Below are 24,413 nucleotides of genomic sequence, written 5' to 3'. Positions count from 1 at the left end.
GAGTTTTGCTCTTGTTACCCAGGCTGGAGTGCAATGGCGCGATCTTGGCTCACCGCAACCTCTGCCTCCTGGGTTCAGGCAATTCTCCTGCCTCAGCCTCCTGAGTAGCTGGGATTACAGGCATGCGCCACCATGCCCAGCTAACTTTTTTTATTTTTAGTAGAGATGGGGTTTCACCATGTTGACCAGGATGGTCTCAATCTCTTGACCTCGTGATCCACCCGCCTCGGCCTCCCACAGTGCTGGGATTACAGGTGTGAGCCACCGCGCCCAGCGCATCACATTTTCTTTACCTCATCCACCATTGATGGGCACATAGGTTGATTCCGTGTCTTTGCTATTGTGAATAGTGCTGGGGTGAACAGACGAGTTCATGTGTCTTTTTGGCAGAACTACTTATTTTCCTTTGTTAGCTCATTTGGGTATATACTCAGTCATGGAACTGCTGGGTCAAACAGTAGTTCTGTTTCAAGTTCTTTGAGACATTTCCAAGCTGCTTTCCACAGCGGCTGAACTAACTTACATTCCTGCCAACCGCATAGAAGCATTCCCTTTTCTCCACAGTCTCACCAGCATCTGTGATTTTTTGCCTTTTTAGTAACAGACATTCCGATTGGTGTGAGATGGTATCTCATTGTGGTTTTGATTTGCATTTCTCTGATGATTAGTGATGTTGAGCATTATTTTCATGTCTGTTGACCACTTGTGTGTCTTCTTTTGAGAAGTGTCTATTCGTGCCCTTGGCCTACTTTTTAATGGGATTATCTGGTTTTTGCTTGTTGAATTGTTTAAGTTCCTTATAGATTCTGAATATTAGATCTTTGTTGTATGCACAGTTTGTGGACATTTTCTCCCATTCTGTAGGTTGTCTGTTGACTCTGTTGATAGTTTCTTTTGCTGTGCAGATGCTCTTTAGTTTAATTAGGCCCACTTGCCAATTTTTCTATGTGTTGCAATTGCTTTTGAGGACTTAGCCATGAATACTTTCCCAAGGCTGATGTCCAGAATGGCATTTCCTGCAAACTCTGTTTTAAAAGGGCTTTCATATCGGGTCAGGCCCGGATAATCCCCCACTTTTAAGGTCAGTTGTGCCCTGTAACATGACCCAACCATCCATCGTATTCACAGTCCTGGGGGTTATGCAGGGCCGGTGTACCAGGGGAACAGGAAATCTTGAGGCCTTCTGAGAATTCTGCCTACCACACTAGTGAAGAAATAGAGGCTCAGAGAAGTTAAGTGTTAGGTGCAAAGTAGGAGGATGTAGGGATCAGGCCTTCCACCAAGTAAAGCCGCTTGGGAGGAGCTGGGGGCTTGGTCCTCCAGACCAGGCAGGATTGTTCTGTGTCTAAAAAAGTTGACCACGAAAGCTCTTTGACCATGTTTCTCAATCATCTCCTGCAGGATCCGAGGCACAAACCCAGCAGCCTCAACCTAGTTCATGGAGGAGCCTCGTGGGGTCCCGGCCAAGCAAGCCCGCCCCTCCGGTCGGAAGAGCGGCGCCTAGGAGGAGGGCGGCTGCCGCAGGAGTGGACATGAATGCTGGCTTTCAGAGAGAACAGCGTTTCAGTTTCGGTCATCGGAAGTGGTGCCTTCAGCACAGGTGGGAAACGGGGGCTGTGGCTGAGCATGCTTGCCAGGCGCCATGTTGGTCGTCTTGCACGAACCTGCTTAGCTCTTCCTCTAAAATGTATTAGTTATTATTAGTGTTATCATTGCCTTCCTGATGCCTCTGCAAAAATTGTTCTGGAAATCCTCAACCTTCCTTGGTCAGGAGTAGATACCTGGAGTGCCAGCGCCTGGCTCCTGCTCTCCCCAGGCTGTCTCCCTTGAAATGCAGCCCTGCCCCCCAGTTCCTCAGTTTCCATTCTGTCCTAGCAAAGGACACAACCACTCTTCTTAAAGGCCCACCGCCCCTCTCGAGGGGCCACAGCCTCCACAAGCCAGTCCAACTGTGTCCTCTTGAGAGACAGAGCTCCACCCTGTTCTCCCACGTAATGGTTCTTGCCTGAAGACCACCCACTGCCCACCCAATGCCTAGTCAGAGCAGAACCACAGGAGTTAGAGACATAGCAGCAGGTCTGTAGTCCCCTTTCTCACCCCACCTTCCCCAGGTGATGAAGGATTGAAAGGATGTCAGGGTTGGGGCAAGGATCCTTGGAATTTCAGCAATTTCAATTGCAGGGCACCAGCTCCCAAGATAGTGATCAGATGGGCCTGGGGAGAGGCCTGGTAATCAGCTTATGTTTATATATGCATTTAGATCTTCAGGTATGTGCTGTGGTTTCAGGCTAGATGTTCAGGCTGCAGTACAGGTTGGGTGTGCAGTGTTAGAAGCCCATTGGGTCAAGAACAAGTCCTTGGATGTTTTCTCTGGTGTGGAGAACCAGAATCACCCAGAGAGCTGGGGATTAGAGGGAGGATAAAGGTAGGAAGGAAGGGAGGGAGGGAGGAAGGAAGGAAAGAAGGAAGGAAGGAAGGAAAGAAGGAAGGAAGGAAGGGAGGGAGTTTTCTGGCCCACCTGTGCCCTTTGCATCAGACTCTTAGGGGTTGGGGACCCAGGAATATATGCTGATTCTGATGCAGCCAAGGCTTGGGGACTCCAGGTCCTCTTTCTGGGGCCCTGGAGATGCTCATCCCATTCTGTGTTTGGGTCTGTGGGCCCAGCTGTGATTTCCAAGGTGACTTTTCCCAGCCTGGCATGCCAGGAGCGGTGACTCTTCTGCTTATCAGAAAGCCGAAGTTTCCTCGCTGTATAGAGAAGGGGATGGGGCCACAGGCAGCCCTCGGAGATGGCATCGCTGTTGCTGCCTGGACTGGGGGGTGGCTGGGGCCTGGGCCTCTGCTCACAATATGACAGCTTGGGCCTACCAGCCCCAGGCCTCAACCAGAGTTCTCCTGAGGAGGTAAAGGAATCATTCGTTCCCTGGATTCCAAGGAAGAACTGGGCATTGGAGCCTTATTTTGAGAGGGGATGTTTGTTATTGTACTTAACAGTGTAGACCCACCCTGAGTTCAAATCCCAGCCCCGACTCTTACTGGTTGTGTGAGGTACTTACTGGTTTAAGAGGCTAATTGCTCCGTCTCTGCCTCATCCTTCTCACTTGCAAAATGAGGCTGGCAGTGATACCCACCTCACAGGGTTGCTGAGGAAGGCCCCTAGAATGTGGTCAGCCATGTAACAAGGGCTCCCCAAATGAGAGCCAGCCTTCTGGCATGTGTGGGCAGTTGGACCACCACCCTGCTCTCCCGGTTGCAGCCCTGTGCCATCTGCATGCCCTGCACTCTGGCCCCAGTGCTGCGTCCCTGAGGTCAGGGTAAAGCACAGGGACTGATGCTGCTGCACTGCACAGACAGGTTCAAGTCCTTTCCAAACCTCAGCGAGTCTGGTCCTGTTGCCCCTGTTGTGCACATAAGGAAACTGAGCACAGAGAGGCTGAGTAGCTTAAAGACAGCTACACAGAGGGTAAGCAGCAGAACCTCTGGCTACAAAAGACCCAGCACTTTTTTCTCCACCAAGATGCTTCCCAAAGCAAAGCAATGACAGCTTCCAGGATGACCCCTTCCCCAGCAATATCTACATGTTCATAGGAATCAGTTATGCTGTAACCAGTGGGGCCCCTGGCTTGTATCCTGGGGTACTTCCTGGTACCTCGATGTAGTGCTTGTTTCCTTCTGTGCATATCACAGCCACTTAGGGGTTTCATGAGCAGTCTCTGGACGGGGTCTGGATTCATTCCGCGAGGTGTACAACAGATTCTTGAACTACCCTAGAAGCAGAAGCCTCTGAGGGATGCAAACCAGAGATATGGGGGAACCGTCCGGGGAGTGCAGATGGCGGGTCCTCTGCAGACCTAGCATTTCCGTCCCCTCCCCAGACTCTCTGTTTGTCCGTGTGAGCTCAGCCAGCTGCTTGGAAGAATCTGTAGATTATGGGACTTGCCCAGAGGGAAATGAGCTGTCAGTTCTAGCGAGAAACCTGGCTCCCGCCCCTGTCTGTGCTCTCCCTGGGGAAGAAAGTTCCTGTGATTAATGAGGTGCTGACTTGGTGCTGCTGGAGTCCAGGTGATCGTGGCCACTGCTGGCATGGCCCTCCCCATCACCAGGGAGGAGCTGGGATAGACGGCACCCAGACAAGGCGAAGGCATACAGTGCTGCCAGTGCCCGGTGCTGGGGAGGGCGGGCAGCCCATCAGCACCATCAGAGGCTTGGGCACGGCTGTGTGGGGAACGACTGAGGGCAGGGAAACGTGGAGTCACAGCCGCTCTTCAGAAGGGGCCTGATGGGGGGCTCTCTCCAGAATAAATGTGATTTCTGAATGAGGAACTAGGGAGCAAATCTCATCTGAAAATGGATATGGAAGCAATTTCTCAGCAATGAGAAACTTGAGCAGTTTTCAAGCTTTTATAGTCTTAGAAGCTATTTTTAAAAGCCAAATCTGGCATGGAATGTCAATATATAAAACAGGTTAAAGTGATGGCTTATGAATACATTTATTTTTTAAGTTTGCATTTTTAACATTGTTTAAAGATTCTCATTTTTATTTCTTTTTCTTGTCTCCAAATTATTGCCTTTTAGACTTAGTCTAATTTAAGTCAGATGCTAAAGACTTTAAAAATATATATATATATATATACTGTCTTGCTCCATCACCCATGCTGGAGTGCAGTGGCATGATCATAGCTCACTGCAGCCTCAAACTCCTGGTCGCAAGGGATCCTCCAACCTTAGCTTCCTGAGTAGCTGAGACTACAGGCATGGACCTCCACTCCACACCTGGCTGTTAAGTTTTTGACATTTATTTATTATTTTAACAATTATTTATTATTTATTATGAAAGTCATTTATTATGTTATTAGCGATGCCTCTGTTTTGATGCACAAACACAGTGAAATCTGCGGTTCTGGATCAGGAATTGGCAAACTATTGCCTGTGGGCCTAATCCAGGCTGCTGCCTGATTCTGGAAAGTTTTATTGGAACGTAGTCACACCATTTATGTAAGCATTATCTATAGCTGCTTGAGACTGTCTGTCCCACAAAGTCTAAAGCTTTTACTCCTTGGCCCTTTACAGAAGAAGTTTGCTGACCTCTGTCCTAGATCATCGCTGTGTTACTGTATCAGCTGCACTATCTAATATTCCTTTTTCTTCCTTGTTTCATTTAGCTTGGCTGCAAAGTATTAAGGAATTCTTTTTTTTTCCCCCTGAGATGGAGTCTTAGTCTGTTACCCATGCTGGAGTGCAGCAGTGCAATCTCAGCTAACTGCAACGTCTACCTCCTGGGTTCAAGCGATTCTCCTGCCTCAGCCTCCCAAGTAGCTGGGATTATAGGCACCCACCACCTTGTCAGCTAATTTTTGTATTTTTAGTAGAGACAGGGTTTCACCATTTGGCCAGACTGGTCTTGAACTCCTGACCTTGTGATCGTCCACCTTGGCTTCCCAAAGTGCTGGGATTACAGGTGTGAGCCACTGCGCCCAGCCAAGGAATTCTAAATCACACCCATAACATGTGAATGGTAATGGATTGTTAACAACTTACCTTAGAGCCACAGAATGGTCTTCAGTTGAACATTATCTGGGCATTTGGGGAGGAGTAGAAAGGAATTCTGGTTTGCATCAGTTACAATGTCAAACAACTGCTTGAATTCCTTCATATTACACACACAAGTCAGCCAGGAAGCCCCACAATAGTTTATAAGATATTTTCATGATAATCCACATAATATATTCTCTTATCATTGAAAGCTTCAGAGTGTACTTGCTTGTATGTTTTTACATAAGCTTATGAAGTCCTGAATTTAAAAAAACAACAACACAAAGATACTTAGTAAAGAGCTTCACTCTTCCTAACTGAAGACACATTTCACACTGAAGGATAAGATCTACCCAGACCTTAATCTGAGGTCTGCACAAACCAAATTAAACCAGCGGCACCTGTTGGCTATACTCGGTGTGTTCCGATGTGCTGTAGAACACGTCTGAATGTGTGTAAGTGCTCGTTTTCTGTTAAACTAGGGGTCAAACTGAGTTTTAGAATAACATTCTCATGGAACATTTGAAGAGCCTCTGAAACACTTTCATGGATCACAATTTGGAGACAACTCCTTCAGCAAATATTGGTGGTTCTCATTTTTGTACTTGAGGATAACGGAGGGGCCACGGATGCTGAGAGTTGGGGTGAAGGAGGAGAGATGGGGAGGGGAGAAGTTGTGGTGATCCTGTGGAGAGTGAGGTCAGTGGTGGAAACGGTACTCTGGCAACCCAGGGAGGCCATGTGAGTTTCTGCCGAGGCGTGGGATGTCTCCCAGCAATTGCTGATGAGCAAACTCAGCTCCCGGGGCTGCTGTAATGACCTCTAGCCAGCGCCTAGGAAGAAAAGGTGCAGAAGAGCATGGAGCAAGGTAACGTGTGCAAAGAAGTGCGGGGTGGGGAGCATACAAGTCACTTCTGATCGGCATGCAGAGAGCCTCTGTGGCCATTCACCAGGTCAAGGTGTGAGGCAGAGGGGAGGAAAAAGGACAGCAGAGGGGCCGGGAGGGTTAGCATGCCAAGCCAGGGCTGGCACAGGAGGAGGAGGGCCTGGAGCATGGGCAGTGTTTGTGAGTGACCGGCGTGGGATTGGATGTCGGGGCCCCAGGGCAGTGGTGGCTGGAATTGGACACTGGCCTTAGGCCTTCGAGGCAGAGCCCACAGATCCAGGAATGAAACCCAGGAGTCCTGACTTCCCGGCCGCCTGCCCTTCTCTCAGTGGGTACACGGAAGAGAGCCAGGCCTGGTGGTTTTGGGAGGCCATGGGCTAGACAAGCCTCAAGGGGATAGAAAAGCCCTGTGCTTTCTGAGGTTGTGCTGCTCACCCCATAGAAAAGGGACATTTTTAGGTTTTAAAAGGATGACCTCATTTTTTTCTTATTTACATAGCCCTGTTTGTTTATATAGCCCTTTAAAAATAGCAAGTGTGTGCTAAGCTTAGTGCGCTCTCTCCCACCACCAGTGGCAGAGCCACTGTGCGGGGAGAAACACCTTTTTATCTAAGAGAGGGGCAGCCTTGTTTCCGAGGACAGATGGGAGCAAAACGGGACAGGTAGGAAGTTTCGTGGTTTCTCGTGTCGCTTCTCCAAAATAGCCACACTGCTGCCTCCCACTTCCTGCCTGACTCGGCCGGGGTAGATTTTCTCCTTTAGAGGATTTGTGTTCTGTGTATTCCCGGGGAGGCTCGAAGAGATCGGTTGCCAAAAACATGCTCGATCCTGAAGCCCTGGAGCTTGAGGGCCCCAGCTCAGGTTCGGCCCTCTGGGTTTGCATCTGGGCTCTGCCACATACTCGCCGCGTAACCTTGGGCAAGTGCCTTCACTTCTCTGTGCCTCATCAGTAGGGTGCAGATAACAACTCTGGCTATATCAGCAGTTCCTTTGCAGATTAAATGAATAGGTGGAAAGGGCACAGCCCGGTGTGGGCACACAGCGACTCTTAATGAATCTCTTGATAAAAAACAGCAATGTTGTTGATCTCCATCCCCTACATGGACAACTGTACCAGGCTCCCAGCCACCTTCCCTTTCCCGTGGCTTGCCTGCTCCAGCCCATCCCAACATCATCCCAGAGCAACAGAAAAGTAAAACACAGATCTGACCCTGCTGTCTGCTGCTTAAGATCCACCCAGAGCTTCCAACGCCTGTGGCAGGAAGGAGCATTCTTTGGCTCTGAATGGCCAGATAGTATTTTAACCTCTGCAGGCCACATAGTCTCTCTTGACTTTGTCATTGCAGCCTGGAAGCAACCACAGATAATATGTAAAGAATGGGCGTGGTTGTGTTCCAGTAAAATTTTCTGTATGAAAACAGGCAGCGGGCTGGTTTGCCAACCCTTCACCTACAGGATGAATCCAGACCCTTAGCTCAGCATTCCCAGTCCAGCCTGTTCCCGTTATCACCATCCTTCTTCCTCCCCACCCCTGCGTCTGTGCAGAACATGTCACATTTTAATCCTTTGCGTGTGCTGCTCCCTCTTTCTGGGTTTTCCTTCCCTGCCCCTGAGTGCCCCTCCCCCATGGCATTCGGACCCGTGCTCCAGGATTCTGTGGTACCCCGTCTTTACTTCTATTCTGGCCATATATGTAAGTTCTGTCTGTCTTTGCCATGAGAGGGGCTCCCCTCTAGGCAGGGGTTCAGCCTTCCTCTTCTTACACCCAGCAGGGTGCTATATAGGTTCTGCAGGCGCTCAGTAAGCATTTGCTATTGAATACAAGGGTCTGCAAGATGGATGGCTGGTCTCAGGGAGCTCACAGTCGGCTTAGGAAGTCAGGATGTGAGCCAGTCAAATGCCAGCCAGCAATCCAGTCAGGAAATGATCATGGCCCATGCGTTTGGCCCTAACTCATGTCAAGTGGTGATTTTGAGCTTGATGGAGGAGAGTAAAGGCATTTGAGTTGGATGTTGCAGGTGGGAAAGAGACTTGCAGAGATAGAGAGGTCAGGAGGTCTTTCCAAGTTGGGGAAATTATGAGAGAAGAGCAGGCCTGACCAGGCCTGGGGGCTTAAGCCTATAATCACAGCTTCTTGGGAGGCTGAGGCAGGAGGATCGCCTGAGCCTAAGAGTTTGAGACTAGAATGGGCAATGTAGTGAGACCTCATCTCAAAAACTAGAAAAATAAAAATTTAGCCCGATTTGGTGATCATACTCCTGTAGTCCTAGATACTGAGGCAGAGGCAGGTGGATTGCTTAAGCCCAGGAGATGGAGGCTGCAGTGAGCTGTGATTACACCACTGCACTGCAGCCTGAGGGACAGAGTGAGACCGTGTCTCAAAAAACAAAACAAAACAAAAGAAGAGCAGGCTCACTGCTGGGCTCAGGGTCGGGGGCGGACAGACCCGTCTGGCCACAGCTACGGGCCCTCCCTTGGAGACAGAGAGGACCAATGCTGGAAAGCAGGGCGAGGGTTTCATCAATGAGACGGGGCTGGTGAGGAAGCTTAGACTTTATCCTGTGAGCCAGAATTTCTCCAAGTGTAGTCCACACGCCCTCCTATAACAGAATTACCTGGAGTTTCTTTAAAATGCAGATTACAGGGCTCTGTCCCATACTGGAGGCCAGGAGGTTAACAGAGGTCAAGGCCATGGTCTGTGGGAGGAAGACGCTGAAGCATGGCTACAGGTGCACCACAAGTATTATTCAGACTGGTGTCATCTGTGGGAAGCCAGGTGATGGCTTTCCCAGCCGGACTGGGGACAGGTGAGGCGGGAATGAATACTCCTCCCAAAGGGCAGATGGGAACACCCAAGCTCAGATGTGGCAAGTGACTTGCCCAGGTCACACTCACTTACTTGCAGGTGTGGGACTGACCAGTTCTGCAACAGGCTTCCTCTCCCAATCTCAGGGCCTCAGGGGTCCTGGAAGTGCCGCAGGTGGAGGAACAGGCCAAGGCAAATGCGCCTGTCCCCAGCACTGCCTGGTGCACAGTGGTGGTTGGTCAGTATTTGTTGAATGAATGAGGGTCTCTGTTTGCTCGAGGGAAAGGGCAGGGGTGGAGGGTGAGTGGATGGGTGAATGGGTGCTATGGGGGCAAAGGAGAGTGGAGTTTAGAGGTAGCTCTAGTGTTGCAAGCCTGAAGGTTTGCCAGAGACTGAGCAGGAGAAAAGATGAGCGCAGCGCTGAGCATACCGAATGTGAGAGCTGCTGGAAATGCAGGACTGGGGAGTGCTGGGCGGGCAGGTGATGTCTCCAGCTGTGGAATCTGCTCCCCAGTCAAAGCGAGCAGTGAAGAGAGAGAAAATTAGGGGATTAGAGACCAAAGCCTGAGGACTGAGCACAGGCATCCAGGAAGAAAAGGCTTGGGTGGAAGAGTCAGAGAAGTGCTCAGGCAGGTGAGGGCAGAGGCAGGGCAGGGTGGGAGGACCAGAAGAGGGAGATTTGAGAACAGCCAGTCACCTAGGCAACTTAGTTTGGGTTGCTCTTTAGAATAAAGCCAGCTAACCTAAAAGAAATTATGTCATGGGTAAATAAAAATGTCAATCAAAATGTAACTGAAATCACGAGTTTCTGTTTGCTTGGGACTTGCGCTCCCGGCCAGCGCAGCTGCAGGTGTGGGAAGCGAGAGGAAACTGGCCCCGCCTGTGCCACCTGTCAGGACAGGCCCTGCCGTCTTGCCACTGTTCGGGCTCTGTTTGGCATGCCTCCTTGGGATCGTTTCCGTGCTCCCGAGCCTTTGTCGTCCTCTCCTGTGTCTGCCTTAGCACCTTTTCCCCTTTCCTTCCATCTCTTTTATTCATCCAACAGCTATTCTTGGGACTGAAGCTTGTTCAAAGGAACTCAGCTGTGGCCCCCAAACCCAGCAGGGCCAGTGAGTCACCCACTAGAGAACTTGAAACGTGCAAATTCAGGACGCCTAAAAGCAGGGAATGGCCAGCCAGGCCTGGGTGCTCACCGTAGCCTAATCTGAGCAGCCTCTCTGGGACTACCTCTGTGAATTTCCTATTTTGGAGCTGCTCCACTGGGGCTGCTGGGGGGGAGGGGGGAGGACTGAGGCCCAAGGATCTGGGTGTTTCTTCCATATGGCTCCAAAAATATAGCATCGGGGCAGTCTCCCCGCTGACCTCTCTGGAACCTTGCCTCTCCCTCCACTGATCCTACATATGCCACTAAACTTGTCCCCTCCCCCACTCCTAACACAGACACACCAGTCAAGTGACACCACAGCCTCCATCACTATCCTCATCCAGCCTCCAAGAAGTAAGTCATCCTTACCTTTAGCCCTACTTAGACATAAGGGGTCAAGCACCATTCTGGGTGACAGAGCACAAAACATCTGCCTCTTGGAGTTTTATTCTGGTAGGGAAATAGACAAACATATTGTCAGTATACACACATGCACACTCTCTATAGACTGTATGTTTTCTGAGATCTTAAATACGTAAGTGCATGTAAAATAAACATAAAGATATTATCTTCTCCTTAAGTAACATACACAGTATGTGGCAAGGTGGTAGTCGGGAAAGGAATAGGGGGCACAGGGGCTGGCAGGTTGTCGAGGTTTGGAAATCAGGCAGTCAGGATGGGTGGAGAAGGTGGCATCTGAGTGAAGAGCTGAGGGAGGTGAGGATCAAGTGCTGGGGGTATCAGAGAAGAGTATTGCAGGCGGAGGCAGGATCAGCTTGGTGGGAACAGCAAGGAAGCTGGTGTGGCTGGAGGAGTGGGGGTGGGGGCACAGGAACAGATGAGGCTGCAAGAGAGGCGGGCACAGCATCCAGAAGCCCTGGGAGGCCTGAGCAGAGGAGTGGGCTGTCCTGCCGAAGTCCTGTGGAGGCTGCCCTGGAGGCCCGAGGCCAGCTAGGAGGCGGTGATGTGACAGATCAGGCAGGAGGTGATAGAATCTCACACGAGGGTGGCAGCTGTGGAGGTCATGAGGAGGAGTCTGATTCCAGCTCCATTCTGAGGTCGAGCCAACATGATTTGCTGACAGATGGGATGTGAGGTATAAGAGAAAGAGTTCTGAGAGGGGAGCCAGACTGACTGACACTCACACGTGTCCAGTCTTCCCTCAGACTCATCAACTTCTCCAAGCCTCAGTTTCCTCATCTGGAAAATGGGCTGGGTGGATAGATGACTTCCAAGATCCTTTTGGCTTGGGAAACCCATCCTTGAGCTCAGGTCAGTAGGGCCTGTGGTGGTCAGGGAAGGCTTTGAAGAAGTGGAGTGGAACTCGGGCTTAAGGAAGGACTCAGACCAGACACCACTGTGGGGAAAGAACGGCACAAGCGCACCCAGACAGAGGGTTTCAAGGCCTGTGAGTGGTGCCCGAGGATGGGGGACAGACGCTGCTGCCGGAGCACTGGGCCTTGGTAGGAGGCTGCCAGGAGCCACAGGGATGGGCACACCAGCTCCTCAACACTACGCCCTTTGGAATAAACCAGCAGGTTCAGGGCCTAAGCACAATTTGCAAACACTGAGGCCCTCAATTTTCAGCATTTTCAGATGGACATGCTTAGGCAGGAAGGAACAAGGCTTGGCTCCTGGCCGGGGAGAGTTAACCTCCTGGCCCGGCATTGCATAACCGCAGAGTCTGCTGAGCGCAAGGAGATTCTTCTGTGTGGCAGCCAGAGTGGCAAGCCTGGTGGCTCCGGGCTCTGGCACCGTCCCGCAGTGGAACAAACAGCCCTCCCTTCCCAGATAATGGCCCTCATTGAGCATTGTGTCCATGGCCAGCGCCCAGCACAGGGCAGCTCAGGCTGGGTAAGTTTCCTCTCTTGGCTGCTTAGCAAAATATTTACACTATGCCTTTCTAGTAAGATGGTTCCGAGGAACCAGCAGGCAGAGAGAGCTGGGGAAACGCACCCACCAGTGACCCTGCTCCCGGCTTAGGGAAATGCTGCCACACACCCAACGACATGTGAGCCTGGTGCGGTCATTGCCCTCCAGGGCTCTTTCGTAAAATAAGACACTCACCTAGAAGATGCCTGGAGGCCTGTCCAGTTCCAAAGCCATGGGCCTCTTCTCTAGTTGAAGAGTGAACTCCAGTTTCTTCTAATGTGGGAGTAGAATTTGGCTGGGCTTTAATGTCACACAAAGGGCCCCTTTCTTAGGAAGGCATGTGTGTGATTTGGGAGAGTTGGAGATGAGAAGTCTGAATCCTATCTACTTGGTCCTCCTGTGCACCGTGGATGTCAGGAAGCACTGTTGATACCTCCTGTGCACTGTCAATACCCCTCTCTGTGTGTCTTCGAAGGGGGAGCAAGGGGCATAAGCCAGGTCCCCGCAGGGCGTGCTGCACTTTAAGAGGTATCTGGACCAGTCCTTGGGAACATGCAGCCCTTGGTGTCAGAGGAACATTTCAGGAAACTGGGTAACAGAATACTTGAGAGGCAGACTCACTGTCCTCAACCACCCCAGGGGTTGTCTGGAGAAAAAGAGTCAGAGATGTTCTGTGTGGTCCTTGGGACAGAATCAAACCAGTGAGTGAAAATCACAGGGCTCATTATTAGGACGATGCCCCAGACAATACGCCCCACAGGTACTTTAACCAAAACACACACACCTATCCTTTGACCCACGTTTCCACTTCTGGGAATCTGGCCTATGGAACAATGCATCAGTCTGTAAAGATAGCGTATAAAGGATGTTTGTTGCAAAATTCTAGTAGGAAAAATTAGAAAAAATATACAAACTCAATAGTAGAGAAAATGTAAAGGTGTTCTATCCAAACCATGGCCCATCATTCAGCTGTTAACAAGGTTGAAGCAGATCCTGTCTCTCTGTTTGGAAAGGCAGGACAATATAGTGGTTAGGAGCACAGGGTCTGAAGCCAGACGGCCAGGCTTCAGAGCCAGATCCCACCACTTACAAACGGTGTTGCTCGACCTCCCTGACTATCACGCTCCTCTTTGGTGAAGTGGGGATTGTAATAGTGCCTGTCTTTGAGGCTTGTTAGGAGCAGTAACTGAGTTAATGATGTGAGGTGCTTATCACTGTGCCTGGTACATGATGACTGCCCAAAACATGTTGGCCTTTAGCCTAGAAAGGCTGTCCATGAGGAAGGCAGAGTGCTGAGGAATATACATAGGGTGATACCATTTTTAGAAAAACAAAAATTGAGCCAGGTGCCATGGCACAAGCCTGTAATCCGAGCTACTCAGATGCTGAAGTGGGAGGGTCATTTGAGGCCAGGAGTTTGAGACCAGCCTGGGCAACATGGTGAGACTCCATCTTCAAAAAAAAAAAAAGTCTCCCAATCTTACCCTCATCACGTACCCTGTTTGGAAAAAAAAAAAAAAAGGAATTGCTGCTGCCTCAGGCAGTGAGTGGCCTCTGATCAGCCTCTAAGGAAGGCTGGAGCCTCAAATGGGAGCTTGGGGCAGTGCTCTTGGCAGTCCCTTCAACCCCGAGACTCTCAGGCTCTGTGCGTCCCTTTTGGAAATCTCCAAGTACATCCTACCCTGCATTTGACTGAACGGGAGAGTCTGCTGTTTGCAAAAATATACATGCCAAGACATGTCCTTTGTGCAGATGGGGAACAAAGATGTTGGTTGGGGCTTAGTTCTACAGCACTGCCCGTTGCCCTGCTGTGGCACTCATCAGTGGAGCCCACGTGGTTCCACTTGGGGTGCTCTAAATTTCCTCCTAGACCCATGGGTTTGTGTGAGCCATGCCAACCGTGATACCATGCCCTGTCTGAAATGGACTGCACGTCGGTCTAGCACGATCATGCTCAGATCCAGCCCCGACACACTACAGGCTTTGGGAAGAGAGAGAGAGGTGACAGAAGCCCCCCAGCTGGGGTGGGTCTCTTGTGGAAATCAGTCATTTCTTCTCCCCTTTGGTTAAACCACTTGAGATGCGGTATAGAGCACCATATTAGCAGAGAGAAAACACACTTGTTAAAGGAATCTTGGAGTTATTCATATATTTCACAAATATAAAAAATTTTCAAAATATTTCAGCCAAGCAACAACAAAATAGATGATAATATAATAAACACTAGTGAACTCACCACCCTACTTCAAAAGGAAAAAAAAAAGACTTGTCAAATACAGTGGAAGCCCCTGCATTGCTTCTGAAATGCGAGTCCCTTCCTCCTGTGCTCCCAGAAGTGACTGTCATCCTGAACTCAGGGTGACCATCCCACGGTTGTTTTCTGGGTTCACCCTGTCTCCAAAGGGCTTGCCATGGAGTTGGGTGAGACCCTGTGCCTCTCTGCCCATAGTCCTTTCCCGTTAGACTCCTTTGGTGAGTTTCAGCCTTTGGTTACCTCTAAATGTCCACCGGTCCTGACACCGTTGCTGGGGAGTCCTGATACCTGTCCTGTCACTGGCCTTGTCGTCTTGGTCGAGTCCCTTCTCTTCCTTGGGCCCAGAATCTTCACCTGTCAAATGTGGGCTTTAGACCCTATTTAAGCGCCCTCTAGCTCCAGGCTTGTGTGGTGTAATGGGGAAGCCAGGCCTGCAGGTGGAGGAGATGAGGGGCAGCCCCAGTGCATCCCGGGGTGAGGGACAGGCCGATCTCCCATGTGCAGGACATAAACTACGAGTAGAAGATGAGCTGATTTTAGGAGAACATGCTGGAAATTCTTTAATTGAAGAGTATAATTATTTATTTAATTCCATAAAAAATACTAAGTTGGCAGTTTCTCCCATGGTCCCTATTACTTAGGAAGAGGCAATGTTTAAACAAGTCAAATTCAAGTCAAAGTAAATTAAACTATTACATAAACAGCAGTATGATACGATGGCATTATTTCTGACAAAACTTGTAACGGTGGTCACCAAATGGCACGATGTTTCCCAAACAGGAGCTAATGACTTAAAGGGTGGGGCCCACCTGGACTTCTGAGATGCTGGGAGAGCCAATTGCCTAGCTCAGTACTGGATGGCAGAGCGTCAGAAGTATCGGGAGGATGACTTCATGGAGGGCTCCCTACTTAAAACAGCATGAAAGAAATTTCCTTTAGATCTTAGTGCCAAGAAGAGCTTTGCTTTTTCTGAGGAACTGGCCTGTGTATCATCAGAACACGGAGATTGTGCAGCTAACTGTGTTGCCCTTCTTCCTCTGACTGCTGGGAAGCTGTGTACTAAATCCGGGGCCCAAGAGAGCTACCAAGTGGGGCCTTCTAAATGACTTCTCCATCTTCTTCCATCCCTTCTGGTCTTTCATTTCCCCTGGCTTGATTTTTCATTTTTAAATTTGTGTTGCTATTTTGTTTTTGTAAATTACCTCACATCTGCTATGGAATAAAGCAAGTTAAGATTGCAAAAACCACTCCCATAATCCCAGCACTTTGGGAGGCTGAGGTGGGTGGATCACAAGGTCAGGAGTTCCAGACCAGCCTGGCGAACATGGTGAAACCCTGTCTCTACCAAAAATACAAAAATTAGCTGTGTGTCGTGGCGGGCACCTGTAGTCCCAGCTACTCAGGAGGCTGAGGCTGGAGAATCACTTCAACCCAGGAGGCGGAGGTTGTAGTGAGCAGAGATATCGTGCCACTGTACTCCAGCCTGGGTGACAGAGCAAGACTCTGCCCCCCCACCTCAAAAAAAAAAAAAAACACAAACAAAGATTGCAAAAAGACAAAAAAGGGAATAACTAATTAATAAATTGGCGCACAAACAGCACATGACCAAAGGGTGCATGGCTCTACTCAGCCTGTTGGGACTTCCTGCAAGGAACTGAATCCCTGTAGAAATGAGGCTTGCCTTAGGCAGAGAGGGCGGGAAAGCACTTGGGATGGCCACCGCCTGTTTTGCACCCCTGGATTGGAACCATCCAAGCCCTTGGGACTTGCACCCCCTGTTGAGCTTTGAGATCATCTCAGAAATGGGGCTCTCCCTGCAGACTCAGGGCTGGTGGCCCTTGACACACCTCTCTCACCCCCAGAGAACTGCATTTTCAGGCAGCTGTTCCTTGGGAGGAATATTGAGAACCATCCCATGTGCCATCTGTTTCTAAGCATTCTGGTTCTGCTGCTGACCCCAGACTGCCCATGTTGTGGCTACCTCTCCCATGTGAGAGTCCCTGCACTGCCCAGTCCCAGACATCTGCTGCCGGACCCCACACTACCCTGATGGCTCAGAGCAGTCAGCTCCAACCTGCATGAGCTCACAGGCATTGTGGTCTGGGTGTCAGGGTGCTCTGAGAAACACCACGAAACACTGATATCTTTTGTGCAAATGATGAAAAACGTTATGCTAAGTGAAAGAAGCCAGACACAAGTGGGCATATAGTGGGTGATTCCATTTTTATGAAATGTCTAGATAAGGCAAATTTATAGAGACAGAAAGTAGACGAATGAGTGGCTGCCAGGGGCTGGAGGGAAGGGAATGTGGAGTGATTGCTAATGGGTACAGGATTTCTTTTCAGAGTGACACAAATGTTCTGGAATTGCATCGTGGTGATGGTTGCACAACCCTGTGAATTTTATGGTATGTGAATTGTATCTCAGTTTTTGAAAAATCAAATGATTAGACACCATTTAAAGAGTTATGTTTATGAGAAAGATACTACTCCAAGTTTACACAATTCTATTCATTAGCAAACAAAAAATAGACCCCTTTTCACAGAAGAAGTTAAAGTGACTTCTACAAACTATTAACTTGAAGTTTTCCACAATTTTAACTTCATTAATTCATGTATTCATTCATTCACTCACAAATGCCCATGAGTGCCTACTATGTGGCAGGCACAGTGAAATGAAGGTGACTAAAACACAGCCTGTGCTCTCCAAAATTTGTATCTGGGGATATGGGCATGTGAAAAAGTTAGTACAGTGAGGGAGTACAATATAAAATGTCACAAGACCCGCCCCACGTGTTCTGAAGTAAGCAGCCAAGAATTGACAACTGTCATTGCTACTGGAGAAGGGAGCTGTGAGTGGCCTGGGCTGGAAGGCAGGGGTGTGCTCCCATTGGGGAAAGAAATCACTCACTCAGGCCAAAGGCTATTGGGAAAGCCATTTGGAGAGGACGCAGCTTGTTAGAAGGGTTTGGAGCTCTTGGGGAGGGAGGGGGTGTCCCTGCAGGCAGTGGGCCCCCAGCGGCTGACTCCACGCCCAGTGCTCCTGACTGTCCTCCACTGCTCCATGCCCAGGGCATTCCCCTGCCCTGTCCCGGTCCCTCAGAGCCTCCTTGGGTGCTTCCTGGGAGGAGGTGCTGCATTCACCCTGCCAGGGCCAGGCTGGGATAACAAGAGGCAGAGACTACCCCTTTTATGTGTGGCAAACAAGAAACATGGTTCATAGGTTCTTCTGAGGCTTCAGTTGAACATCCGACCCTCAGGGGCCCAGCTCTGCCCATCTCTTCCATGCAAAATGAAGGGTGGGGACAGGGGCTGGCACTGTGGTACCCTGGAGGAGGCACTTAGGAAGGTGATGAACTCATTTTTTATGCCAGCAAACCCTCCTGGTCCCCTGAGTTCAGGATACCATATTTGTCCGGGCTAAGGATAGCTCAGGAATACAGAAATGAGTCTGCTCCTGGGCAGGACTCAGGGAGCACCATGAATCCTTGAAAAGCAAGAGACCAAGAATCAGAGTCCTGATTATTGGTCTTGAGCTGTGGATCCAGCCCAGATGCTTTCCACCTCTCTGAACCTCTGTTTCCTCATCTGCAAAACGAGATGATAAGGCTCTTCCCAGAGGGCTGTTTTGAGGAGTTTCTCAGTCGTGAAGTTTGTTCAGACGTTGTGTTTGCAGTCTAAGGGGGCAGGTGGAGCCATGAACAGGAGGTCTGCAGGGAGGAACTTGGGTGACAGTAAATGAGACGGTGGCTCCAGGGGCCTTTGGTGAGCTGTGGTCACTGCACTAGCATAAGGGGGCTTTGTTGGGATTATGATTCATCTGAAACAGGTGTAAAGTGTAAACACATGCCAGAGAAGGCGGAATGGGTTCTGTCTGGGATGGCAGGGCCCCAGGGAGAAAGTGGCACTGGTGACAAGAAGGATGTGGCTGAACAAAGGAGGGATGATGGGGGACCGGGCAGCAGGCCAAGGGAGGGGTTTGAACCCTGGCAGGAGGCAGAAAGGGTGAGAGGAGCTGGGGCACAGGTGGGTCGGAGAGGAGGAAGGTGGGGAGGCGGGAGGAGTGGAGGTGGGGTCACAGGGTGGAATAGCCAGATTGCCAGGCAGGAAGTGAGGTGAGGTTAGGTCCTGCAGAAAAAGCCTGGGACATTGAGAAGGGAGAGTTCATATCTTCACAGAACTAGTGAGGATGTTCATCTGGGGCCAGAATCAGGTGCTCTGGGGTGAGCCGACCTCAGGCAACTGGAGGTCCCAGGCTAGGGAGAAGAAGCATCCAGAATATCAGGGCGGGAAAGGTCCCTGGAACCCAACTCTAGTCAATACTCTGTTTTTCTGATATGGGATCAGGCAGCACAGTCTCACAGAGGACTTGCTGGTTGCCCGGGACAGTGGGAGAAAGCCAGGTGGGTCTCTAGATCCCCAGGCCTGTAGAGCATTTGAGTTTTCCCTTGCTTCCCTGACTAAAGGCTGCCGGAGCCACACGTGGAGGTGAAATGGGGAAGTGGTGAAGACACATACTCCAGACCCCCTGCCAAGTCCTTCTTGTCACTAGTGCCGGTTTCTCCCTGGGCCCCCTTACCATCCCAGACAGAACCCATTCCACCTTCCCCTGGCAGGTGTTTACGCCCGTTTCAGATGAATCATAACCCCACACTCCAGACTGCCTTGGCTTGCAGTCTCACTCTTATTAAATGTGCGCCCCCAGGCACATGATGGGAACTTCTGTGCCTTTGCGTCCTCATCTGTGAGATGGACATAAAAACACTGCCGGCCTGATAGCATGGTTCTGAGGATTGAGGGCATGTCAGGTTCTGGGCAGAGAGCCTGGCACATGGTGCTCTGTCCCCATCAGCATTTCTTATGATTGATTATCCCTGTTACTCCACAGTTTGTGTCTTTGTCACGAGATGGAATTTGCCATCCTTCAACCACCTTTGGTTTAAGGAAGTCCCTTCGCCCGTGTATAGCTTTCCTTCTGGCCCTTCTCCTGTTTCCTCAATTAAATGTACTTGACTTGAGTTAGTTGTATGAGGAGGAATTGTGTTACATTATCATCCATTCAACTTAGTGTTTGATTGTTCGTTCATTCACTCATTGACTTGTTCATAATTCAGCAGGCAACCCGGGACCTGTGTTTGGAACCATGGTAAACATACAGTAGTAATTTTCTCAGAGGGTCACTCTTCCGCCCCACACCCTGAGCCTATGGCCTTCTTTGTCTCAGTGTGGGATTTTCCGAGTTCACCTGGTTGAATGGAAGAAAGGCTTTATGGATGGCAAGAGCTTATTTTCTTGAAATGCAGCCCCAGGACATCATGCTTGACAACATCATCTTGTTCAGGGAGCACAGAGAGAGAGCTTGGGGATCTCGGGGCGAGTTTAAGAAGGCTGAGGGCTGCGCCCCTCCGGCACACAAACTGCATTCCCTGAGCGCTTTGAGAGCTCAGATGTTGTCCAAAAAGGAAGATCTGGAGATCAGATCAGGATCTGAAGTGAGAATGCCTGACAAGAAATTGTGCTTGGAATTCAGTGAGTATTTATTGAATTAAACTGAGCTCTCTGGGTGAGACTGGAGAAGCTGGACAGGTGGTACACTGGCCTGTGGGGTCCTCCCCTCACCAGAACTGAAGGAGGCTGTGGGCCACTGCTCCGCCAGTGACCTATATTCAGGAGCAGTGCTGTGAGCCCGCTTTGCCGGGACTGTCCCTCTCTGGCCTGTCTTACTGGGTCCCTTTCAAGAGGTTCGATGGGAATAACCCTCCCTCCATCTAGGAAGACTCCCCTAGGCCACCAGCCTCAGTGCTCTCTTGTTCTCACAAGTTCACCCACGTAGGGATGTAATGGTGAATGAGACAGGCTCCTTGGCCTGAAAGAACCCTGTCCTGTAGGAGGAGAAAAGCTTGTAAAGAAATACATTACAACAACGTGTAAGACATGTGATAGGAACAAAGTGACTGAATGTAAGGGGGCCACAGAGAGCTCACTGAAGGATTTCATGTCTGGAGATGTGTATTAGGGTTCTCCGGAGAAACAGAACCAATTGTGTGTGTGTGTGTGTGTGTGTGTGTGTGTATCAGCTCATGCAATTGTGGAAGCTTTTCAAGTCCAGAATCGGCAGGATGACCAGCAGGCTGGAGATCCAGGAAGGAGGAGCCAAGGCCAAAGGCATATGCAGACATTATTCCCTTCTCTGGGGAGGGCATGCTTTTTCTGTTAAGGCATTCAGCTGATCGGATGAGGCTCACCCATATTGTGGAAGGTGATCTGCTTTACTCAAAGTTCACCAATTGAAATCTTAATCTTGTCTAAAAAAATGTCTTCACAGAAACATCTAGAATAATGTTTGACCAAGTGTCTCAGCCTATGGAATAGCCAACTTGTCACAAAATTAACCATCACAGTTGGGTTTAAAGGACATTGAGGAGTTTGCCACATGTCTGGAGGGAAAGGGCATTTCAGGCAATGGGAATGGCATGTGCTCTGAGAATTCTCCAGCTCCATGTGGCTGGAACACACAGACGGAGGGACTGAAAGAGGTGAGGCTCCAGAGCCACATGATGGGGCCTAAACTAGTGGGGAGCTGAAGGGTCTTAAAAAGGGGAGTCATTTTATGGATTGGAGAAGATAGCCATTGAGCAACCTTAGAGGATGGGATGGAACCCCTTTCTCCTGGTACACGTAGCGTAGACAGCTCGCTGAATCTTAGCTCTGGTAGCTGACAGTTTACAGGGACTTCGCTGATCACCCACCTCCAAAGGCAAACACAGCCTGCCGGGTGCCCACACAGAGGCTTGCAGGCCCTTAGCCAGTCAGTTCATTGACTGTCCATGGACTACCAGGCTGCCCACGCAAACAGGGCTGGCTTCTCCTACCCTCAGTGGAACTAGGTGGGCATGCATCAGTGGGGGCCCAGGTTCAGGTGCATCAGAGATGTTCTCCCTAAGGGCAGACACCATGGAGTTCTGAGATAATGCCCTCAGTGGGAAGGGCTCATCTTCCTTTCTGGTGTCAACATCCTGGAAGGGACATTGGCCTCTCAGCTGATGAGTCATGAATGCATTGATTTCCTAACTCCTGGAGCACAAGTGCCCACCTCCACCTCTTCCCTAGGAATTGCTATGATGACAATGAAAGCCATTTATTCATTCATTTATTTATTTATTTAGACATGGGGTTTCACTCTTGTTGCCAGGCTGGAGAACAACGGCCCCATCTCAGCTCACTGCAACCTCCGCTTCCTGGGTTCAAGCGATTCTCCTGCCTCAGCCTCCCAAGTAACTGGGATTACAAACATGTACCATCATGCCCAGCTATTTTTTTTTAAAATTTTTAGTAGAGATGGGGTTTGGTCCCAAACTCCTGACCTCAAGTGATCCACCCACCTCGGCCTCCCAAAGTCCTGGGATTACAGGCGTGAGCCACTGTAATGTAAAAAGCCATTTTTGAAAGGAAAACATCATAACAGCATTAGAAAACAAGATAGGAAGTCATCCATGGGACAGAAATGTTCCTAAATCTTAGGAAGATAGAAAGCCCATGAGATTGCACAGACAGAGAAATCAGAGCAGAAAACATGGCAGCCCAAGACTCCAGAAGTCTCAGTGATTTTTGTCTCAGAAGAGCCAAGCATAGTTCAAGCCCAGGGCCAACAAAGCACAGAAGAGGAATGGGTTACCAGCGTTCTCCCCTGAGAGCTCTTCAGAACAGCAAGGACAGTTGGACCCCTCCCCACCTTCTTCGCAAAGAGGCAGGCAGCCAGTGGCGGCCGAATTCCCCAACAAATGCTCTCTAAGGAAAGTCTGAGACAGCAGCTGAGTAAGGGCGTTCCAGACCTCTCCAGCAGACTGGATGTGGGGCAGAGAGCCAGAAGGATTGGCAGCTCTGTCTCAGGGTGAAATATACCATTATACTCACCATGGAGAAAAGTCCTTTTGGCAATTGTGGGAGTTCCCTGGCCACTTCCTGTCCACGGTTGTTACTGGGAGACTTGCCACACTGCTTCACCCTCTTGCAGAGAATCTTTCCACGACTGCCACCCTCACATTCAAGAGTGAACTGGTCAGAGAAATAGACAAGACACCTCACGGGAAGCCCTGTGTAGTTAGTATTACCCTTTTATCTTTTTTCTCTTCTTCTGTAGTGATGGAAATTTCAGCAGGGCACACAGCCACTCAGCTAAACCCTACACTTCCTCACCCTTCTAGCAGCTAGGGGTGGCTATGGGCTTGTGTAAGCTGGAATGATATGTGCAACTCCCAGCTCTGCCCTCCCCTTTATCGTTCCCACTGAGTAGGGTGTGAATGTGATGGTGGGAGATGGAAGCCACGTTCTGTGGATATCAGAGACCAAGATCAAAGATGCCTGCATGGTGAAGCCATCATATCAGCCATGGCCACTTAAACTCAGACTGCACATGAGACAGAAATAAACTGTCTCATCTAAGCCACTCCTGCAGTTAGGTCCTTGTTATGGGAGCTAGAACCTGTATCCCCACACGTAGCCTAACTTTACAACATAATCCCTCATTCATAAATATATTGGATAACCAGAATCACCAAACGTTGGAAGAAAATCAGTATCATGAAAGAGAAGGCCAAAAATTAAAAAAAAAAAAAATAGAAAAAAGAGAGAGAAAAAAAAAAGCTTGTTTCAAAGAAAACAGATTGAATATAAGAGAGCCCAAAACTAAATTATCAGTAGTATCCTTAGCAATAAGTAGGAGATTCATTCATTCACTTCTATAAATGAAAGAACCTGTAATGTAAGAGGAACAGGTTGCTACAAAGATGGAAAAATTGGAGAAAAGGAAATACTTGTTGAAAATTAAAACTATGATTATGGAAAAAACTTCTGTGGAAAAACTGAATAACACAATGGGTATGGATGAAGACCAGATTGGTCAATGTTAAAATCAAGAAAACCCCCCCAAAAGTAGAGCAAAGTCTCAAGGAGAAAAAATTAAGACCCATGGAGGATAGATCCAGAGGTTCAGTATCCATCAACTAGGGGACCTGGAACTGGAGGCCACAGACAGTCAGGGGGTGGGTAGAAATACTCAAAGATATAGCCAAATTTCCTCTGAGTTGAGAAACACACACAGCCAGGCGTGGTAGCTCACACCTGTAATCCAGCACTTTAAGAGGCTGAGGTGGGAGGATTGCCTAAGCCCATTCCAATTTTTTTTTAATTAACAAAAGAAACCCACACAAATTTTAAACTAGAAAGATCATACTGAATTTAGGGCAGGAATTAGTAAAAGGAACATTCAGACCCATCTTGGTGAAATTTCAGAACCTCAAGGATAAAAAACGAAACTTCCAGAGAGACTCAAAACTTACGTCGGAATTCCTCACCAGTCACACAAGATGCTCCAGTACAGTGGAGTACTTTCACAATTCTGGAGGATAAGCTAAGAATCATCCTGTGAAACTTTGAAAAAAAGAAAGTAGATAAATCGATAAATAAGTGAAAAATATTTTTAAATTAAGGAAAAAAGAAAGTAGCTTTTTAAATGTGTAAGACTCAGAAAGTTTATCACTCAGTCACCTCTATTTTCTGGAAGAAAATAAAACCTCCTGGAGTTATTTCTATCAATCAAAAAAGAAATCCAAAATGATGATTAAATGAGGTTCGAGACGAAGTGAAGGAAGCTATTCATTTTTCTTCTTGTGACCAAGTTTCAGTAACATGGAACCACTTGCCTTTCTCATGGGTCCATTCATATTAAGTGGCTCCACAGGGAATGATATCTTCATAATCATGTTGTTAACTAGCTTCACTTTTTAGGATTATCCTATAGAGTAGACTTAATTACAATACTGAAGAGACTAAATGTTATGAAACTTCACTATACAAAAGCAATAGCATGTAACTAGCAAAAATCTGAAGGTGTGCAGGGGGAAGGAGGTGGAAAGAAGAGA

At 49.1% G+C, this 24,413-nt stretch overlaps 1 protein-coding gene across 2 annotated transcripts in view; it reads left to right on the top strand.

Moving 5' to 3' along the window:
• HIVEP3 (HIVEP zinc finger 3) overlaps window positions 1-24,413 on the top strand; it is a 404,917-nt gene that overhangs the window by 290,883 nt on the left and 89,621 nt on the right. For both annotated transcript variants that reach the window (XM_012434700.2, XM_021673366.2), the window contains exon 3: window positions 1,402-1,600. The gene's annotated coding sequence lies outside the window, so the exon portion shown is untranslated. The remainder of the gene's footprint in view (window positions 1-1,401; window positions 1,601-24,413) is intronic.

Source organism: Aotus nancymaae, unplaced genomic scaffold (assembly GCF_030222135.1).
Source record: "Aotus nancymaae isolate 86718 unplaced genomic scaffold, 86718_ANA_hifiasm-v0.15.2.pri h1tg000007l, whole genome shotgun sequence".
Lineage (NCBI taxonomy): Eukaryota > Metazoa > Chordata > Mammalia > Primates > Aotidae > Aotus > Aotus nancymaae.
This window is presented reverse-complemented; position numbering and strand designations above follow the sequence as displayed.